Source organism: Lactuca sativa, chromosome 2 (genome assembly GCF_002870075.4).
Source record: "Lactuca sativa cultivar Salinas chromosome 2, Lsat_Salinas_v11, whole genome shotgun sequence".
In the NCBI taxonomy this organism is placed as follows: domain Eukaryota; kingdom Viridiplantae; phylum Streptophyta; class Magnoliopsida; order Asterales; family Asteraceae; genus Lactuca; species Lactuca sativa.
In genome coordinates this window covers 32,562,384-32,583,580 of record NC_056624.2, presented here as the reverse complement: position 1 = coordinate 32,583,580, position 21,197 = coordinate 32,562,384, and the positions used below count along the sequence as shown (strand labels likewise).

General features: G+C 32.1%; 1 non-coding gene across 1 annotated transcript; it reads right to left on the bottom strand.

Moving 5' to 3' along the window:
* Positions 1 to 16,876: 16,876 nt before the first annotated feature.
* Positions 16,877 to 16,984, bottom strand: LOC111891892 (small nucleolar RNA R71). Its single transcript, XR_002850389.1, has one exon. It is a non-coding gene; the product is annotated as a small nucleolar RNA R71 (small nucleolar RNA).
* Positions 16,985 to 21,197: the final 4,213 nt, after the last annotated feature.

Sequence of the window (21,197 nt, the reverse complement as noted above, 5' to 3'; positions counted from 1 at the left end):
TATATATATATATATATATATATATATATATATATATATATATATATATATATATATATATATATATATCCCATGTTGGAATGCTTCAACATTAGAAAGTCTATATATAGAGAAATATTATAGCAAAAGACTGGTCAAGTATCATGTCTTTATGTAAGACATTATGAATTGTGTCCCATATGCTTTAGATATAGGATCGAGCATATGCTATAATATTCACGAGTTTTAATTTTCCAAATGCCTATGGCATTAAGAGGGAAAAACGACTACAACTGGATATGACTAAAGTGGTTAAACAACTATCAAGGACAATCTAAGGTTCGCTAAAGATTGGTTGCTTGTGGGCAATTGTAAGTATTGTAATAGATGGACCATACTGATATTATTATGAAATAGCCAGGATTCTATTAATAATAAGTTGCCGTATGCCAAATATGGAAATGTTTCCATAATGGGAGTTAGATATTAAGAATCTATGTGTAGGTTAGAAACTTTTATGCAAGAAGGATGTTCAAAGGAATGTACTTTGAATTTGAGACTTTGCTTCCTTGGAATTGTTTTGTTATCAATCTCTAGTGGAATACTTTGTAATTTCATTATCCAAGTTTATGTGGCTTTGGTGCAGTGACATTACAAAAGGATCATTGCATAAAGGTTAGAATCTGACACATTCTAATAGTGACAAGATTTTTACATTCTTACACTTGTTATATGTATTTGGAGTTGTGAAATGAGTTTTATTGAAGATGTATTCAATTGATCTATTTCACAAATAAAGGATCATAAGTAAACATAGTGTGCATGCTTGGAGCATGGGATAACTATTGTTTTAATTTAAGTATAAAGTTGATCAATCGAAATATTATACAATGAATAATGTGTACTCAATATGGTGATTAAATAAAAGGAATTTTATTTATATTCAAAGGTTTTGAGACCATATTGGATTCGATTATTCTTGTGTTTCACTTTGCATTTTTTGACTTCCAAAATAATAAGATTATTCAAACTATCCGTAGTCGATCATACTTTGGAAGTAGCTTATGAAAGAGGACTGCCATGAATGGGTATTTGTATGATTGTATAAGGTGTTAAATATAGCAAAAGATTGCTACAAACATTCATGAGTGCTCTTGAAATAAGATTTGAGTATTGGACTAAACTCATGCTCACATATCATTTCATGGAATTTATCATGGGTGATTGTGAGACGAAAATATTATATAATCTTCAAACCAAGATATATGAATTGGCGATTATTTGTTGATTGTACATTAATAGTGTGAAAACGCATCAGTAACTCGATGTTATAAAACATATTGTTATGTACGATTCAATGAATAGTTAGTAAAAGCATATAAGTTGAAGTTTATCTGTTCCTTTTATCCTAAGAGAATTAAAAGTAATATCTTGGGCCCCTCGATGATTTTGTTTTGACTTATGTGTCGATCCCGGTCAGAAATCTATTGATGTGTTCAATTAAGTTCTATCTCAGACAAATCGAAAATCAGGAAACAAACTGCAGGAGAATAAGTATGACTATGTTCCATGTATTTGTCCACACGATATCTTGTAGAACAGAGGATTATATGATCACTTATCTAATGGACACGTCACAGTCCGGCAACGGCTTTTTGAGAGCTAAGATTGCTAAACGGATTTTAAGTTACATTGACAATTATAGTTATTAGACTTATCTAAGTAGGAGACTGTTGGAATAGGTGTATAAGCCCATAAGTATAATTGGTATGTACTCGACCCGATAGTAGCATTGTCCATTTGGGTTGCATTCATCAAAGCAATATGTTTGGAAGGATATTTGAGTAAGAGGTTGTTTATGATTTATTAATATATTATAAGTATAATATATTAACTGAGGAATCATATTATTTAATTAGTATTGGTGAAGAATTAATTTAGTGATCAAGAGAGACTAATTAAAATGATACATACGAGTTGCGCTATAGATCCATGGTTTGATTTTTGATGGGCTTATGGATTAATTCATGAAGTATTTATACAAATCAAATAGATGGGTCATGGGCTAATGTGTATAGATTAGGGTGACACATGACACTTGATATTCTACACACACAGATATATATATATATATATATATATATATATATATATATATATATATATATATATATATATATATATATAGGACCAAAATCAGTTACCACTTGTATTTGAATAGTAGAATCCGATTTCTAGTCTCCATAACCTCTCTATATTCATCCTAAATTGTTCTTGGTGTTTTGTGATTCCATTTGAGGCATCACACTTGGGGTGTTAAGCTTTCTTGAGGCCAAGATATTCAAGCTACAACACAAGGTAATATTCTAACTACTTTTTATGATTCAAATATCGCCTTGCGTTCTAGTTTAGGCTTCATGCTTTAGAAAATGTTTGTTGCATATATAATTAGAGAAAACTTAGATCCAAAGCGTTAGGGTTGTATGTGCACCATAGGAATGTTAGAGTACATAAAACCCAACAAATATGTCAAACAAAACATCCCTAACCATATTGTGCCTGTATTTGAACCATGCTAGTTCCTTACAATGAAATTCATGCTCTCCAAAAGAGTCCAAACATGCCTTGTGACACATTGGACATATCTATTTAGCTGGGAATATTGGGATCATGAGTCGATATTTGAGGATAGTATGGTACTCCACAAGAATATATTGGCCAAGCCCATCTATAGGGATAGCTGGAAGAAAATCTTGAGCATGTGGAGCACATAAACACTGGAAAACTGTTTTTTTCCGAGTCGTCATATTGAAATGCACTTCCATATCTTGAATAATTTTACAAAAAAGGAAACTCCCCAGTGTATTTTAGGATTTAGGGGGCCGTGTCTTTAATAGTAGAACTGTTATGGTCTATGTCCGGAAGCTTGTTACGAAGTGAAGCCAAGGCACACGCATAATCAGAGTCTATACCACATATATCGTTATCTCGTAAGACATGGACATGCAAAACCTAAGATTGGGCCCTTGAGGCAACAAAAGCATATGAGTTATCCTCCACTACAGAGTACAAACCTAAACCACTAAAACTAATGGGTAGGGAATCAATTCAACATTGTATGTCACTAATGAAAGGGCTACCAAAAACTATAATGTCCCCAATCACCCGCACAACCCCTTGTTAAAGAACAACGTCGCATCCTCCATGTGAACGGGTTGACATATCCTCAGCCCAAAGAAAGGTTTAGCAATACCCATACAAGACAATAGCAGAATGAGCTCACTTTGGGGGGGTCAAATAATTTTGGAAGAAGGCGCATCAAATTCACAGCGTTTTCGGCTCTCTTTATGGATAAGTTGCTAATGAAACTAGCATCTCTACTAACAACTCCCTCGTTTCACCCCAATGGCTGCCTCCTGATGACAACTAGGAATAACCCCTCACGTAGCTTCCTACCATCATACGAGGGCCACAGAGCTCGGTTTTCTTGATATTTCAATTGAAGGCTCAATTTTGGGCCAATCACCTTAATGATGTCCAATGCTTTGGCCACCTCCTCCGAATCTCCAATAAGAGTATCATCATCAAGGTATCATAGATAGAGAACAAGCTTGCAATTTTCTCTAATATTATGCAAGAGCGGGTGCAACAGAAGAGTAAAGAGAAGTAGTCCCAAGGGGTCTCCTTGTTGAACCCTAGAAGTGGACCAAATATGTGCGTCTCCTAGATTCAACATTGTTGCTTGACCATATATGAATTCTACCCACAAGGATATAGAAAGAAACCTTAATTTGACATCATGAAGTAATGCAAATCTATCCACAAGGTTAAAGGCATTAGAGAAGTCCATAATAATCATGGGAAGAGACCCGTCATTGTGGCCATTTCTTTTCCAACACCTTTCATAGCCAACTTGGAAACCAGACGTCTCCATATAGTGCCTACTACAATTGGTCGTATTCCTTTGTCAGGTTTTAAGAGTGGTGTAAGAGGAACAGATGAACCAAATTCTGCCAAACTCAATGGGCATCTTCCCCCCAACCATAGATTAACCACATATGTAATAGCACGTAGAAGGTATTTGGATATAGTTGAACCTTCTCTACAAAGAGACCAAAATATGTTGCGCACTCAACCGGTCTCTCTTACACGAGGTTCCTTTAGGAAATGATTTAATGCCCCCATTGACATTGTCAATATCTACTACAAGGGGAGGTTCTAAAAACATGGTGCTCAACATGGATGGTGGTGGTTTGAGTGGATGCTTATCCTCCAATGCCTTTGTGGTATGATCCCCGAATGGAGCCACCCGCGAAGAACATAATACTTTAACTGTTGTAGTGAAATGTCCATATGCAACCATATGTAGACATACTCTAATGTTAGTGTTGCCCCGTGTTCTTTCCTCCTGAATGTACTCTTCTTTTTTGCCTTATTGCTCCAGCATTTCATTTTCAACCAAGTTTTTAACAAGCTTGGCTATACCGTATTCTGTAGCCCAAGTAGGTAAAGCGTTGAGTATACTATGATGTTACATGGACTTCCTGTTTTCTAGACCTAAATCCTTGCCTATTCTTTGGCCTGAACAATTGAAGAGTACACCTAGGAAGAATTAACAATGTAACCCATGCTTTCTACGGGATGAGCAACCACCTTGGAAAGGGTTGCTTCCAAAGCCTGAGAGAAAGTCATACGACAGTTATGAATGATCAAGGAGTTGAGCATCCAACACAAACCCCTCATTGAGGTCGACATCCGGTTAATTGGGTAACAGCTTTTTGATACCAACAATATGTTCGCTCATGTCATCAACCCTGTCATTAAATTTAACAAAACCATCTGAGTGGTGACACGAGCGACTCGTAGCATGTAGCCTCGTACAATCCCCACATCTCCATTGATCAAACGTATTTAATGTTGTTGTCACTAACATAAACAATCCATGGTCTAGTACAACTTGAATGTACATTTAAATTTGAATATTCTCATCCAAAAGTTAGTGCAACTTGGATGTACATTTGTGAATTATTTGACCTAGCCATATACCATCCAAGGAAAATTTCTCCCCTCCAATTAGACCTTAGCAAGAAGTTTAAATGTTCCGACTTGAAGGATTCAACCTTCCTTTTGGTTAGACATTATCATGAGGAAATAAAGTGGATAAACATGTTGTATAGATTCTTATGACATGGAGTGAGTACAATAAAGATCTAAGAGTTAAATAGTTTTCATAACGACTGTCCACTAATCGAACCAATTGTTATGTGTATGATCAACATAACACAATAACAACCATCCACTATTGATCTTAACCTTCTTAAATTAATTTTGATAACAAACACAATGGTGAGTAATTTATCAAGGATGATTAATACCAACAATATTATAAATTAAACATTTCTAAATATTTTGTAGAGATCTATTCAATACGTTAACAATTAGTCCCTCTAATCTTTCTTAAAACAGACATACTCAATGATGCAAATTCTAATTAATGATATCATAACCTGAAAACTATTCCCTAGAACGAAAAACATTTCACGTCAATGATGTACCACTTCTACAACACGTCTCAATGGTCTGAATAGCTTGTATGCTTCAAATCGAAGTGAATGTTCAACATATTTAACGATCAATTTGTAGTGACATCTAACTATGAATACTAACCTTTGAAGGGTCTATGAGAATCTTCATGCATACTAGATAATAAATAAGATTAAGACACATTTTTATTGTACAATTTTAACATTTTTAAAAATACCAATGTATTACATATATTTTTGGAAACCGATTTAATATTTTCAAATATTTGGGCAATAAACTTTCTTGAACTTCATTGTGTGTCATTTTTATTAACTTTAATATATATATATATATATATATATTATTAAAAGAGAAACCTTATGACATCATCTAAAACAATCTGGATCGTTGATTCTGTTTTCTTTATAGGTTTTACACCCTTAGATCAATTTGCTTACGTCACCTTGATCAAACAAGAAGTCAATCCGTTATACTAGGAAATTAAATGTAGGAATTGAATGAAAATGATACTTGAATTCTTTCCAAACTTACAACTACAAAATTAGTTCTTTATTAATGTAAACCTTAAATTTAGGCTCTATTTTCATTCAAAATTGCTTTCCAAATACATTATATGTTGAAATTTCGGAAACTATTAATTTCAAATTTCAAAAGTTTCGGATATTTTTGTGAACCAATACACTTTCAAGCATGATATCTTCTATTTTAAGTTTAAATGAGATTTTAATTGATTGCCTGCTAATTTTCATCATATTGACTTGTATATGTATTTCAAACGTTTTTAATAATCGATTGACACAAACATTATGTCATAATTCCCACGTAGAAAACAAATGCAAAAAAACTTCAACCTTCCCATCAGTCTGATTAGTCAAATAAATGTATGTATTTCTTCCTTAAATCATTTATATGTTTTTACTCATTCGTATGGTTCTTTGTTGAATACTTATAATTTGGATGTATAATGTTGTTTTTGAGATTTTTTTTGATGTTGTGTTCGGTTCTTGGTTCCATCTTTTTAATCGGTAACTATGATCCTATTTTCAAAAACAGTAAACTCAATGTCAAATTTTGATGTTATATATATAATGAAATGATGATGTTACATGTGTGTATACCTTTGTAAAAAATCAATAGACAAGACAAGACAAGAGATGACATGACATAATATAACAGACGCGTTGTACAAAAGACATGAACGCCCTCATTAGAAAGTTTTTTTTATGTCTCTCGTAGTAACAAAATAAGAATAAGAAATATACTTTCTCAACAATTGATGTGAGCTTTAAAGTTAAATATAAACATGTTGTGAAAGATGAAAATAGGCTCCCGTATTCTTTTTTCAAAAAGAATCGATACCATACATGGGCAGGTAAGAATGCACGGTATAATAGAAGTGTGCACTCAACTAGAGTCAACATTTGACCCTGAAATACCAAAAACGCCCCTCAGAACCTTCTGAAAAAAAAATCAGGTATACTGAAGGACCAAAAATGTAATCCACGCTAAACTTAAGTAAAAAAAAATAGAAACAAATATAAATTTTGTTGTTATGCTATATGTTTTTTAGTTTTGGTTCAAAGGAAAAATGGTGATGTAAAAAAAACTAATAGCTAGGCTGTTAACTTAGGCAATCATAAAAATTTTATAAAACAGTGAAACAAGGTCCAAAAACTACAACCTGATTCTTTTAGGGACCAAAACCAAAAAAATTAACTAAACACAGGGACCAAATATGTAAATCACTAAAAATAAATGAAAAAACTTTTGTTTATACTGATCCCCCCCCCCCCCCCCCCCCCGTTTTGAGGTCATGGTAGTAGATTGAACTTCATCACTTCTGCCCATAATTTGCTCTTTGCTTTATAGTAAGGAATGTTCCTTACTACCACCGGATCATTTCTTACACGTTCGAGATCTATTGATATAATCCATGTTGTATTTCAAATTCAATAACAAAATTGTAATCAATTAATTTCTCATTGAAGTTAATAAATTATAAATTTATCTCACTTCCTGCTCATCCAAGTTTTCTCAATGATATAGCATCACGAAGTTGATCATATCGCATATTTTTCTAAATAAGAAACACTAATATCAACAAAAGAAGCTATTTAATTTTGTAATAAAGTTGAATTAAAAAAATAAGTAAATAAATAAATAAGAAATAGAAGAACCTTGTATTACCACCATATTTTATGTTTGACCTCATCACCATATTTAAATCCTTCCATAATTTGAGGCAGTGTGATTAACCAAAATACAACAATGCTTGGATCTTTCATGCTATCAATAATATGCTGAAACACAAAAGTAGATGTTTTGAGGTGAGATAATTGTTACAAGAGGAAAAGGGGTAGAATCGTAATTGTCATTTACCTCATAAGGGTTTTTTGTTTTTTTCATCATTTTGTAAGCTTTGCATGGAGGCTTGATAATTTGCAAAGTAAATAAAACTAAAGGGGTGTTTCTTTTTTCCTTCATTAAACTCTATAGTGAATGACTATATGGATAAAGTGTTCTATACATAAAGATTGTAGATAAAGATGGAAAATAAAACGCAATGGATTATGAGAAATCACAAAAAATAAGAACCAAACATAGGAACCAACATCGAACAAAAACCCTACTTTCTTTACTTCAAAAAAAATCAACATACCTGCACATACTCAAAACCGTAGAAAGAATTTCACAAAAAAATGTTATTTCATAAAAAAAAAAAGGAGCCTGAAAAAACAAATGGTGGTAAACTGAAGAAGGCATATCAAAATCAGCAAAAAAAAACGAAGATATAAACATAAATTATGGACCTGATTAATGATTTCTGTCGTATTATCCCTAAAATAAAAAAGAAGCCATCAATGAATCTTGACATTGTCGATGATAGTGATAATAACTTAGATTAAGGAAAATAAGATCTGATATTAGAGATGAAGTGAAAGGAGGTGATTAGCTTCGTTGCAGATTTATTGGTTATAGTTTCTTTATATTTAATATTGTGTGTGTGTGTGTGGGGGGGGGGGGGGGGGTGTTATGTGGTTCATTTTGAAGGAACATAAATAAGTTGCTATTTTTTGAAATAAACAGTTATATTTCGCAATATAACCATAAAATAACAATGTATTTTGAAAGTACATTGTTAAATGTTGGATTATACTTGTGTAGACCCATTTTCACGCATGGTTGGCTATATATAGTTGTTTTCCGTGTCACAAGTAAAAAATATTTGAAGGTATTTATATGTGACAAACAAGGTCATTGAACTAATAAAACAAAAAATATTATCTATAAAAAGGTCCTTTAACGCTATATATATATATTTACCTATTTTAGTGTAATTTCTACACATTTCAATAATACCAATTTGCATTTTATTTATGTGTTCCCCGCATTTAACGCGGGTCATAGTCTAGTGTGTGTGTGTATATATATATATATATATATATATATATATATATATATATATATATATATATATATATATATATATATATATATATATATATATATATATATATATGACATGTTATAGATAAATTATATTGAAATTAAATCATTAATTGTACTTAAACCGAATACATTCGTCACATCTAATAATATATATTTCATCATTATAATAATTTTGTTAAATTAGATGTCAAACCACATATAAAATTAATAATATCAATATAATATATAATATATTGATCATTAAATCATCTATAAAATATAAACATATACGGATTGAATTGGTGAATGAGTTTATATGTGAAACGAATTGTAGTTCAATTAAAATAAAGTATAATAATTTAGTTTTATGGTCGATTGAGGGAGAATTGTTAGAAGACGTAATAGGCGATGGTCGTTACTTTTGGTTGTAGACATGCTCATGGAATATACGTGACATTGGGATTACTACATTTTTGTAACATAATCAGATATTATAATTCTAATTTGTGATATATATATATATATATATATATATATATATATATATATATATATATATATATATATATATATATATACACACACACACACATACATATACACACTAGCCGTCTACCCGCGCCAAACGGCGAGTGAATAAATCCTCGGTTTTTCAATATACTTAGGATTTATGTTATTTTTTTGCCACAATAGACGGATAATGAATAAATCGATGCCTAGGTTGAGACCATTAATTGGTCTAGGCTGTGGACTAAGGTCAACTAACTAATCGATGCCTAGACGGAGATACTTAAATGTATTTATTAAAAAAAGTATTCATATATTCAATATTATGAATTTTGAAAAATTTAGACTTTAGATGTAATATTTGAATTTTTTTAAATTTAAAAATCAAAAATTTATACCATGAAACAATGGTTGATTGTTTAACCCAAGAGTGACACCATGAAAAAAGGTTTGTATATAGTTTCTTTCAATTAGTCGATACAAATATAAAACAAAAGTATGATGCGATAATAACCAGTTTCATAAAAATACCTTGCTTTTCTTTGTATATTATCACATATTACTTTCAAGTTTTTCGGTAAATATTGGGATTTTTCTTACAATTTCCTATATATATATATATATATATATATATATATATATATATATATATATATATATATATATATATATATATATATATATATATATATATATATATATATATATGACTAAGTTATTGTGTTCTTATTGTGTAGATTTAAGATTGATTTTGGACCAATCATTTTATTTATTTTAATAAAGTGATTAATAAATATTATTAAATTAAAGATAATTAAAAAGTACTCTCTAATTTCATTGTAAGGATATTTTAGTCAATTAACATAAATTTAAAAAACGAAAATTACGAGTTTTAAGTAACAATTAATTCTCTTAACTTTAAAAATCTAATTTTTCTGGATAATAATTCTACTAATTCAGACATTCTAAAAAGAATGTGTTTATGATTATTTTATTAAAAAAAACATTATATTCTGACATAATACAACAAACATATATTATCCAGATTTTATATGAAAATTTTTTACGATTTTAGAATATATCATTAATTATATTCATTCTTAAAGAATACAACTATGAACATTAATTATATTTATTCTGAAAGAATACGAATAATTTATTCCTAAATAATAAAATTGTGAATGGTTAAAAATAAAATAAAAACATTGAAATTTAAGTAGAGCACTAATCCATTTTGATATAATATATTGTTAATCCATTCCGACATAATATATTGCTAATCCATTTTTATAGATTCATTAATCTTTCACTTATCTTTATTCTCGTGGCTTGTAATGATACCGATTTCTTCTTCATCAATTGGTATGACACAGGAGAAATTGAGATCGATTTTCTTGCATTTTGGTGAAATAGTTTATATCAAAATTCACGCAACAAAATAATGCAAGTTTGTTCAGTTGGTAAGTGTTATGCCAAAATGCACTCAAATTTCACAAAAATAAACCCATTTTAAAACCCTTTTTAGTGGATGTAAGGAGGAGTAGCAATCAAAGCAAAATAACTAAATGTTTTTACTTGTTGAAAATTCAAAGAAATTTCAAATTGCAAATATTATTTATAAAATAAATTAGTTTTGTAAGAAATTTAGTATGCTTATGACCTCTTTTTTCTAAAGAAATAACTTCACTAATTGTAAGTAGAAATTAATTTTAATGTCGTCGTAATTGATAGAAAGCAAATTATATGATTAGAAATTACTAACTTAACGTCTAACGTCTAAATGCAACTCATTTTGTTCTCATGGATTTAGATAACACTTTTAAAAAACTCATCATCTTATAATTGTAGATTACAAAGTAGAAAGGTGGGGAAGAAACCGAATTTAATGTTTTGACTTTTGAGATATGAATTTATTAGGTTTCTAGTAGTCATCATCGTAAAATAAAAGAATATTATAAAAAGTTTTTAGCAATTAAAAAACATTAGTTAAAGTAAAATGTAAAGATTTATAAAACATTAACGGTGGTCAAATATTCAACTTTATAGAATTACTTTCATACTCCCTGGGACAAACCTGATCTCCACATTGTTTAATATTTAGTTCTCAATTATCGTTTTGATATTATGCAAAAAAAAAAATGACGAATTACCAAACAGAGGATATATAAAGACATGAACCTAATTAATCCACATTAGGTGTCATCAAGGTTCTAAAAGACGTGAGGCGTGACGTGACGGCGAGATCAAGCCTCAAGATTAACAAGTCATGGCGAACCATTGCGTTCTTCAAGGTGTAATGTAAGGTGGCGATTTTGTATTAATTTATAATTTTATTAACACATAAATATAGATTTATATCAAATATAACTCATTTTTAGAAGTGTTATCAACAACTAATAACAAAATTTTAACAAAAAACACAATACTTATAAGTCTGATTAGAAAAGACAAAAAAAAGAGCAAAAAACGTGTCTCAAACGAAAAAAACACATTTCATAACATGCCATGGCACGTCATATCATGTCTTGTCACTCGTCACGCCTAACAACAACGTTATGAGACTTTTCGTAACGGCAAAGTCACGACTCATGTCATGGCACGTCTTTTAGAATATTGGGTATCATATAATGATTTTTCCTTTTTGGAATCAGATAAACCCTAATGAACCTTGATATTACTTTCCACCATTCATTTAATTTAACAAGAAAGGAAACGACGGATCAAACTTGTTGGAATCAACCAAACATACAAATCACTCTAAGAGAACTGATTTCTTTGAATTCAAATAGTATAGCTTCAAAAAATCAGATTAATGTTTTCACAAATTTGAAAATAATATTGAATCTATACAAATTTAACCATAGATCATCGGTTTGTCTTGGCTACACCTTTAATCGGAACTCAAGGAAGAAGAGTGGGTTGCGTTCAATTCCTGCTAGAAGATGGAAGGGCAGCGGTGAAGAAGCCGTTGGTTTTTTGGCCGTGTGTGAACTCTCGTAGGAAGAAGTTCCAGAGATAGGGATAATTGTAGTACCGAGATGATTGTAAGGTTATAAGGGATTTGATTGAGATAAGAATCAAATTAAATAATTTAAAAATATTATTTAAAATGTAATATTACAGAATTATCCTTTTGAAATGATTTGCCCATAATTATTCTTATATATGCATAATAGATAGTTAGACATATGAACATACCTCTCTCTCTCTCTCTCTCTCTCTCTCTCTCTATATATATATATATATATATATATATATATATATATATATATATATATATATATATATATATATAATAAATTATAAACTCTTTTTATAAATTGGTATGATCATATTGTGTAGAGAATTAAAATTTAAGAATTATTTTTTTTACCATTTTATAATTTTTTTGGTAAAAAAAGCATTTAGTAGAGTAAAAAAAACTTAGTTATTGAAAACATGAAGTGGACACAACAAAACAAAAACAACAGCTAAGAAAATGACTACTCAAATCTCACAATAACATTCTAGAATTGGGCCACAACATCACTCCGCCCAACTAAATTTTTGTCCAGTTCGATTTCGTGCATTGATCCATAAATAAGGCAGTGTTTTTACTTCAAAAGCCAGCATCGAATGGATTTTGAAGATGGACTTGGAGCATGAGCTATTAGGTTTCTGTAATTCCATAGTACCCATAAATACACCAACATTATAGCTTCATGGGATTTGGATAACCTTTGATAACCTTCCAACTTCTCTTTACAATTTAGCAAATCACATGTCGAACTGAAAGAGCAGTCTAATAGTCGCCACCATTTGCATATTTGTTGCCAAACACCTTTGAGATTGGACATTCTACAAAAATATGATCCTCCATTTCTGGGGCATCATTACAAGATATGCATACATTAGAGTGATTGATACCGAATTTAAATAAAGTCCAATAGTCGCCACCATTTGTTGTGTCCATATCATACTCTCTTATTTATGGTGTGTCTCATTTTTCCATTTAAACATAATGACATCCTACAAAATGCTCAGTTCACCCCATATATTTCTAAATTTTATAAAATTAATCACTTATTTGAAAAACATAATCATCTTTTTCACAATTAATTAAAACCGTCCATATTAAGTAATAATCAGAAGATTTATGTTTGCAGCCCTCACTATTTTTCGAGTCTTTATCCTATCCTATATATATATATATATATATATATATATATATATATATATATATATATATATATATATATATATATATATATATATGCATAAAAAAAATTTCTTACCACTTTTAATATCTTGAACTTATGTTAGCATCACAGATAGCCCTAGTTCTTGGATTTAGTCAAATATCTTTGGACTCCCATTGTGTTTCTTGTTATATTTTATACATAATTTAAAGACTTGCCTAGAAAGGAGTAAACTATGACAAAAGACACGTGGTCAAAGCATATATATGTTGAAGTCATCTGTAAGAATCGAGTCAAGCATTGGTCATGGAAGATTCCTACAATTTAGGAATGTTTGTTATATATTCTTGTATAGATAAGACTAGTTGATCTTCCACTTACACATATGTTCTCAATTCTACTCTAATATTCTCTCTGACGACACCTGCTCTCTTTTACACTTATTACACGATCAACTAGCATTTGCAACATATATATATTTTTTTTTAATTAGGATCTAAGGTAGGTGTTTTTATCACCTCCTCATATTTTATGTTGGATATCCAAAAGAATTAAGGGTTTTCCTTGTACACCCATGTGTTATTGGATTTGTTTTATTTTCTTACTATTATTTTGTCGATTACAACATTCTTACACATTTACTTGATTATTTATTTTGTTTTACGATTACAATCTTACTGACATATCGAGATATTATGTAATATCTTTGCTCTTTTTGAATATCTTAACATGTATTCTATAAATTCACCAATTACGCGACTTTAACAATATTTTTGTCACAGTCAATATAAATACATTTATTGAATATTGATATTCAAAAATGAACTTGCATTATCAAATAGTTTTTTGAGTACTATAGTTTTCTTCCCCAAGATCTTAGGCACGACCAGAATCTTTGGCATATTTCAAGATTTTAAGCATTTCAAAGTTAAACATTTTATTCTAAACATCACACCGTACTTACTAATTTGGTTACTGATATTGTTGTATTTATTGGTATACTATGTGCATTATCTTAGTATTCTCTGCTACATTTGTGTCTAATTTAGGAAAAAAAAGTACTTATTGTGTTTAAATTTTGTTTTGTAGTAACGAAGATATGCTCATGATTACAAGGAAGAAACATGCGGAGATAGATGCAGGATGGATAGATTGAGTTAACTTAAGTCAGAAGCTATGGAATCTGAAGTTCCCACGACATGGACATTTGGTTGCTACACCGTAAAGAAGTGAATATGCGCGATCAGAAAGCAGGCTTGGAGTCTACACAAAGAAAGCGGAAGCCACGTCGTAGAGATCTATTATCCATGACATGGGAGACATTTTTAGGCAACCATAAATTTATCATTTCTAATCTTACCCTAGCTTATGGATTAAGCTGATTCCCACTTTTAAAGACCAAAGACATCCCTCGGAGGCTTTGGAGACTAGATTTCGACTAAGAGCTTTGTTTTGAAGAGATCTAGGGCAAAATTACTTCTAAACACTTGGTTTGCTTTGTATTCATTATGACTTGCAAAGTAGATTTCGTTTTTACCTTTTTCTTTGCAGTAGTTATGGGCTAAAAACGCTAACTTTCGTTTAGTGTAGAGGATCCTATTAGATATGTGCTTATTTAAAGGATTACGGATTTTTGTTAGTTACTTATTCATTAAGCTTGTTTGATAAAGAACCAATTGTGTTAACATAATCAGCTTTTTTTGTTTATTGTTGAGTTTTATTAGGATTAGATGAACTATGAATTTTAGTATGCTTGAATCTTATGATTTTGTGACTTATGAATTTATAGGACTAGTGTTTGATAAAAAACCTAGGGCTAAATAGACAAGTTGGTAAATTAATGTGGTAGATAATATATGATGAATATTCATATATAGAATTGGTATTTATTACAATTAATATCATTTATAATTTCAAATCTTGCATAATTCAAACTCAATACTGGTTAATTTGATTGTTTGTCTATTTGATCACTAAATAAATAATCTCACTAAACTAAAGGATTGGAACTTTGAACATAATTCTAGTCATAATAGGAATCGGTAAGCAACAAAACTTAAATCCATTGCACTATCCATAAAATCAACCATAGAGAATGGGTGACTCGTATCTAAACGAAAGTCTTCTATAAATCTTGTCTTAAAAACCGTTTTATGCTTTTCTTAAGTTTATTTTAAGTTGTTAATAGCTTTTAAGTATTTTGAACTTGCAAAATCAGAACAACCCATACTTGCTTTGTTTAAATTATTTAAATTTAGTAGATATTTTAGTTGTTAATCATCCTCGTTCCTTGTGTTCGATACCCGATTTACCTGAACTATTCTATTTCTTGATTAGGTACACTGCCTATTGCATTTTAGCTAGTTAATATTTGTTTGGTTTAGAAATTAAAATCTAGTATATAATTTGTATCAAGTTTTTGGTGTCATTTCTAGGGAACGAATTTATTTTAGTTAATTTTATATGCTATTTGTTATCGATCCTTTTTGTGGAATTCATAGGGGATTTGAAGCTAATTTTTTGTTTATGTTTTATTTAATTTTTTGTTTTTACGGTAGCCACATCGTGGAAACTGTTTAGAAACTTTTATTTTTATCGTTTTTATTCATTTTACTCATTTGTTTTATGTTTTATTGATGTTAGTATATAACCCGGGAAAATTCATCTACTATAGTACCTCGTTTGAAGGATTCTGAGTCAATATTCTGCAAGAACAACAAAGCAATGAAAGAAGGAGGCGAGTCAAAGAAATTCATGATTTCTCCTTTCAAAAGGAAACCAGACGAGAACGAGAGTGGATACGAACCCGAAATAGAATCAAATGAAGAAAGTGAACAAGAAAGCAAAGCCAAATACAGGGGGGACATAGCCAGAATGACCATGGAGGAGTACAACAGGCGGATGTAAAATGACAACAGGTCGGGTCTTGTGCCACACGAGATTCCAAAAGCGGCAAACTTTGAGATTAAGGGACATATCCTCCTTATGCTTAAAAATATTTCATTATGTTGGAAAGACCATGAAGCGCCTAAAAACATACCGACGAGCTGTTGGATATCGCGAACTACTTCAACGTGCCAAACATTTCACGCGATGCGGTATTGTTACATACACTTTTAGTGACATTCATCGGAGAAGCTAAGGATTCGATTAAGCCACTTCCACCCAGAGCGATCATGACATGGACCAATTTACGAATCAAGTTTATTCAACAATTTAGTACACCTTCAAAAGTTTCTAAGTTGGAGAAGAACATTGCAAAATTCCAAAAAAAATGATGGAGAATCTTTGTACGAAGCGTGGGAGAGATACAAGGGAATGATACAAACTTGCCCACAACACGAACTTAATGTGCAACAAGAGATATCAATCTTCTATGATGGAATAAACACAACCACAGGACAAATCCTAGACTACAAGGACCCATGAAAAAGAAGGATACGAAAACTAACAAGGCTCTCAGGGAAGAATTCACCAAACATTCGAGAGAATACCACAACCCAAGAGAATATGTCGCAAGAATCAAGGTGAGCGTAGATGGAGGAAATGAGAATTTAGCTTTGGTTCTTGCAAAGATCGAAACAATGGACCAGAGGATAACAAAAATGGGTCAATATATACAAGTTATTTAAGTCAGGTGTGATAATTGTGGCAGAGTACATTTGGCTAAAGATTGCGAATTGGATGAAAATGGAAACCAAAAAGTTTAAGCTTGTTATTCGAATGGGGATAGGTATGAAGAAGATTGGAGGAATCATAAGAAGAAATGGAAGCCATATGATGATTATTAGAGGGAAAAAGAAGAGAAGTATAGGCAACAAGGTCATGAAATTTTATGAAAAGGAGCAACCAGAGTCCAAAAAGAAAACTGAATTTGAGTCTATGCTCGCACGTTTTGCAGTTGCTTCCAAAAAGACTCTTGAGGCAGTTGATGCTATACTAAGGAATCAGCAAGCCTCCATACACAATATCAAGCAAAAAGTTAGTGATGATATGATCTTCTCGGTTGATATTTTTGATACATTCATAGAGAGCAAGATGAAAGAATGGAAGGAAGATAATTTGGAGGGATACATGGCATTGAAGAGGATGGATTTGTTTCCAAACACAACCTCGAAGGACTTGAAAGTCTTTTGGAAGAAAGCGATTATGAAGAACTTCAAACTCATTCTGAAGAACTTCCACGGCGTGGACAAGTATTTACCACGACGTGGTCATCGAAAAAATCACGATTAGTCGATCCAGAAGATATGATAACATGGAAGAGCAATTTTGTCAAACCCCAAAACCGATAACGGCGGAATACGCTTCGGGGTGGAGGACGTCATGTACAGTATCATCACAATTGCATAATAGTAAAAACAAGAAACATACAACCATTTCATTTCATAGTAAGTGCAATTAAAAGTGCGTTCTGAAATGTTCAACAACAACCAAAAGTAATACAAAAATAAGAGATGGATCTTGCATGCTCCACCTTCTCCAAAATGCTGCACCTGTACCTGTCTATCTTTGATCTGAGGATACAAGTTATTTTGAAAACGAGTATCAACATAAAGCTGGTGAGTTCATAAGAGTTTAGTGTGAGTTTTTGTATAAAAATGCTTTAGAACATATAGTGTGAAAAGCGGCAATTTACATTAGTAAGTAGTAGAAAACCCTAGAAAATCCTATATTTTCCAGAAATTACTTCGTAAATGAAAACCTTTCAGTTGTATGGAATTTTCATCAGTGAAAACCGTTTGTTGTAAAAGTATATTAGTGGGTCTCCAATAGATAGTGTAATAGGAAAAGTTGTGCCTGTTACGGTAATAGTGGTGCAGGATCCCATTAATAATGGATACTTATTTACTTCGGGATATTAACTTATACTTTAGTTTTAGTATTTTAGTGTGGAGTTAGTGTATTACTTGTATGCGACTGATAGTGTGAGTAATAGAGAACCCCATGACCTTCCCAGTCATGCATAGTGTAGTGAAGTAGTGTCATCCCTGGGCTTGCACTGTAACGCCTGTGTTTCCGGGCTTGCCGTTTTTAGCAATATAATAGTCTAGGTTAACCTTTGTAACCCGTTTTGAAATAATAAGATTGTATTATTTGAGTATTATGTGTTTTGTGCTTAATTGCTTAATTATGTGGTTTGATTAATTAAGAATAAAAATAAGCGTCAAAATTTAAGTGTAAAATAAACTTAATATCTTTGATCTATGTTGTAGTAGTTGAAACGAGGTTTCCGAATATATATAGAACGCCCAAATCTGACTTCGTATGAGGAAGTTATGGTTTATCGAAGTTCCGGCTTAGCGGTATACAGCCTGAAATACTCGAATTGAGATCGAGCGGTTGTTAGCCGAAGCAATCTAAACGAGGATCGAAGGTCTCGTTGTTGGTATCGAAGCGATAAAAAGTTAGGCGAGAACGGACGTCAAACGAAGAAGTTATGAATTTATAACGAAAGTTTCTGTCGCGGCCTATTAAAAATAATTAATAAAAATAAAGTCAAAATTAGCCGACGGAGTCTAAACGAAAGTTGTAGAGCATGGTCTCACCTTTCCGTGGATATAAAGAACGTCGAAAACGGAGTTCGTATGATGAAGTTATGAATTTCCGAAGTTTATTAATCATTTTGTATTTAAATTTAAATCAAAATTCGGAAGCATTATCCGAAGGAGTCACCGATCTGATCCGAGGTACGCCCTGCGTACTCGAGTACGCCCTGCGTACTCGAGTACGCCCTGCGTACTCCGAGGGATGTCGACACTCGCACTCGAGCACTTCGGATACGTAAGCAATGACGTTTTGGGCAGTACGCCCCGCGTAACGCTGTACGCCCCGCGTACTCCGAGGCTCCAGCCTCTATATAAAGGATCCGAAGACAGCCTCATTTCTTGTTCATTTTCTTCTCTTCTCTCTAGTCTTTTGCATCGTTTTTCGTGCCGAAGCTACCCCGAAGCCCCGGTATCATACTCTAGCCCCGAGGCAAGTCCCGAGATCCCGAAGATCCCGAGAAGTGCGGTTCCCGAGTCGAAGCTCTGCCCGCGAGAAGTTCGATTTTCGAGGAGATCTTCCAGATCTGTTGTGGATTACTACTTCTATAAGTCGTAGTGCTGTCGGATCATCTTCTGATCAAGTGAGTGTGTAGTTATTTTCTTCTAATACAATAATACGAAGTATTTTATATAAAAATACGTGCTATGTGTATATATTTGGTTGTGTTATGTGTGAATGAGTATTCACTCTCTTCTATCTTATAGATCTGCTTATTTCTTTATGAGATATGTGTTATGTGTGTGTGCCTCATCTGTTATGTGACATATGTGTTGATTAAAGCATGCTATACAGGTTTTCTTTAAACTACGTATGAAAATATATATTTTTATCTACTAATATGTTGGGTAGAACATGGGTAGATAGTTGGTGTGTAATAAACAGATGAGAGGCCTCGATGTTGTTGTTGTTGTTGATCTAGTTATTCAGCGGAGTATGGATAACGACCACGGACTCTTTCTAGACAGTCCAGTGGAACGCTAGCAGGTTCATAACCTGTAGGTGTTGTGAACGATGTGTTCACCGGTGTACTCTATCCCCCTCATGGTTGCCTTTAGGATATCTATTGTTGAGGAAACCCCTTCGCAGTGATGTCCGTCCCGATGAAAATCATAGATTAGGTCCCTTGAGATAGTTGTTTTAGGGACGTAAAGTGAGGATAACGGGAATGGGTAATCGGGATAGTGATTGGTTGGTGAAATTAAATATAACTTATTTATTGTGGGTTGAAAACCCTATATGCTCACCAGGCTCCCAAGCCTGACCCACTCAGTTTTATTTGTATTACAGGAAGTGGCACAAGGGCGTAAGATGGATGGATCATCTTGTTGTTTTGTTTACAAGTCTGTATATGTATATATTTGTTGAATGACTTGTAATGTTTATCGTTTATGCTTTATGGTCTGTATCGGAACATGACATCCCGAGTTTTGATTATATAATGAAATGCATCTCTTGATGAAATGCTTTGATAAATATTATTTTATCATGTTTTGTTTTGGGAACAAATTCCGCAACTCTTTCAAATAAAAAGGATTTACTCTGAAAATATTTAAAAGCATAAATGAAAATCGGTCTTTTCTGGCCGAGATTTTGGGGATGTCACATGCACAGCTTGGACTGAAGTTAACAGTCGGGATATAATAGTGTCTGCCCCATATAGATCTATACATGTAGCGTCGTCTTCCTGACGGAAAACTCTGGGCATAGTATGTAGCGAGTAGAGTATCTTGTAGTGAGTTAGTGTGTTATCTCCTGATTAGTGCTCTCTCTTGTATTATAGTGTAGTAGTCTTTTGTATAACTCGTAGTGTGTTCTCTTATTAGTGTATCATCTCGTACTTGTGTGTATTATAGTGTGTAGAGTAGTAGCCATAGCGAGTAATAGTGGCCTTAACTATACCTATTATAGTTAACTTAGTGTGTATGGTTCTTGTCAATTTAGTGGTTTAAGCTTCGGATGAAATGAAAATACTCGTATCCAACGCTAATATACATGATATATAACTAAGAA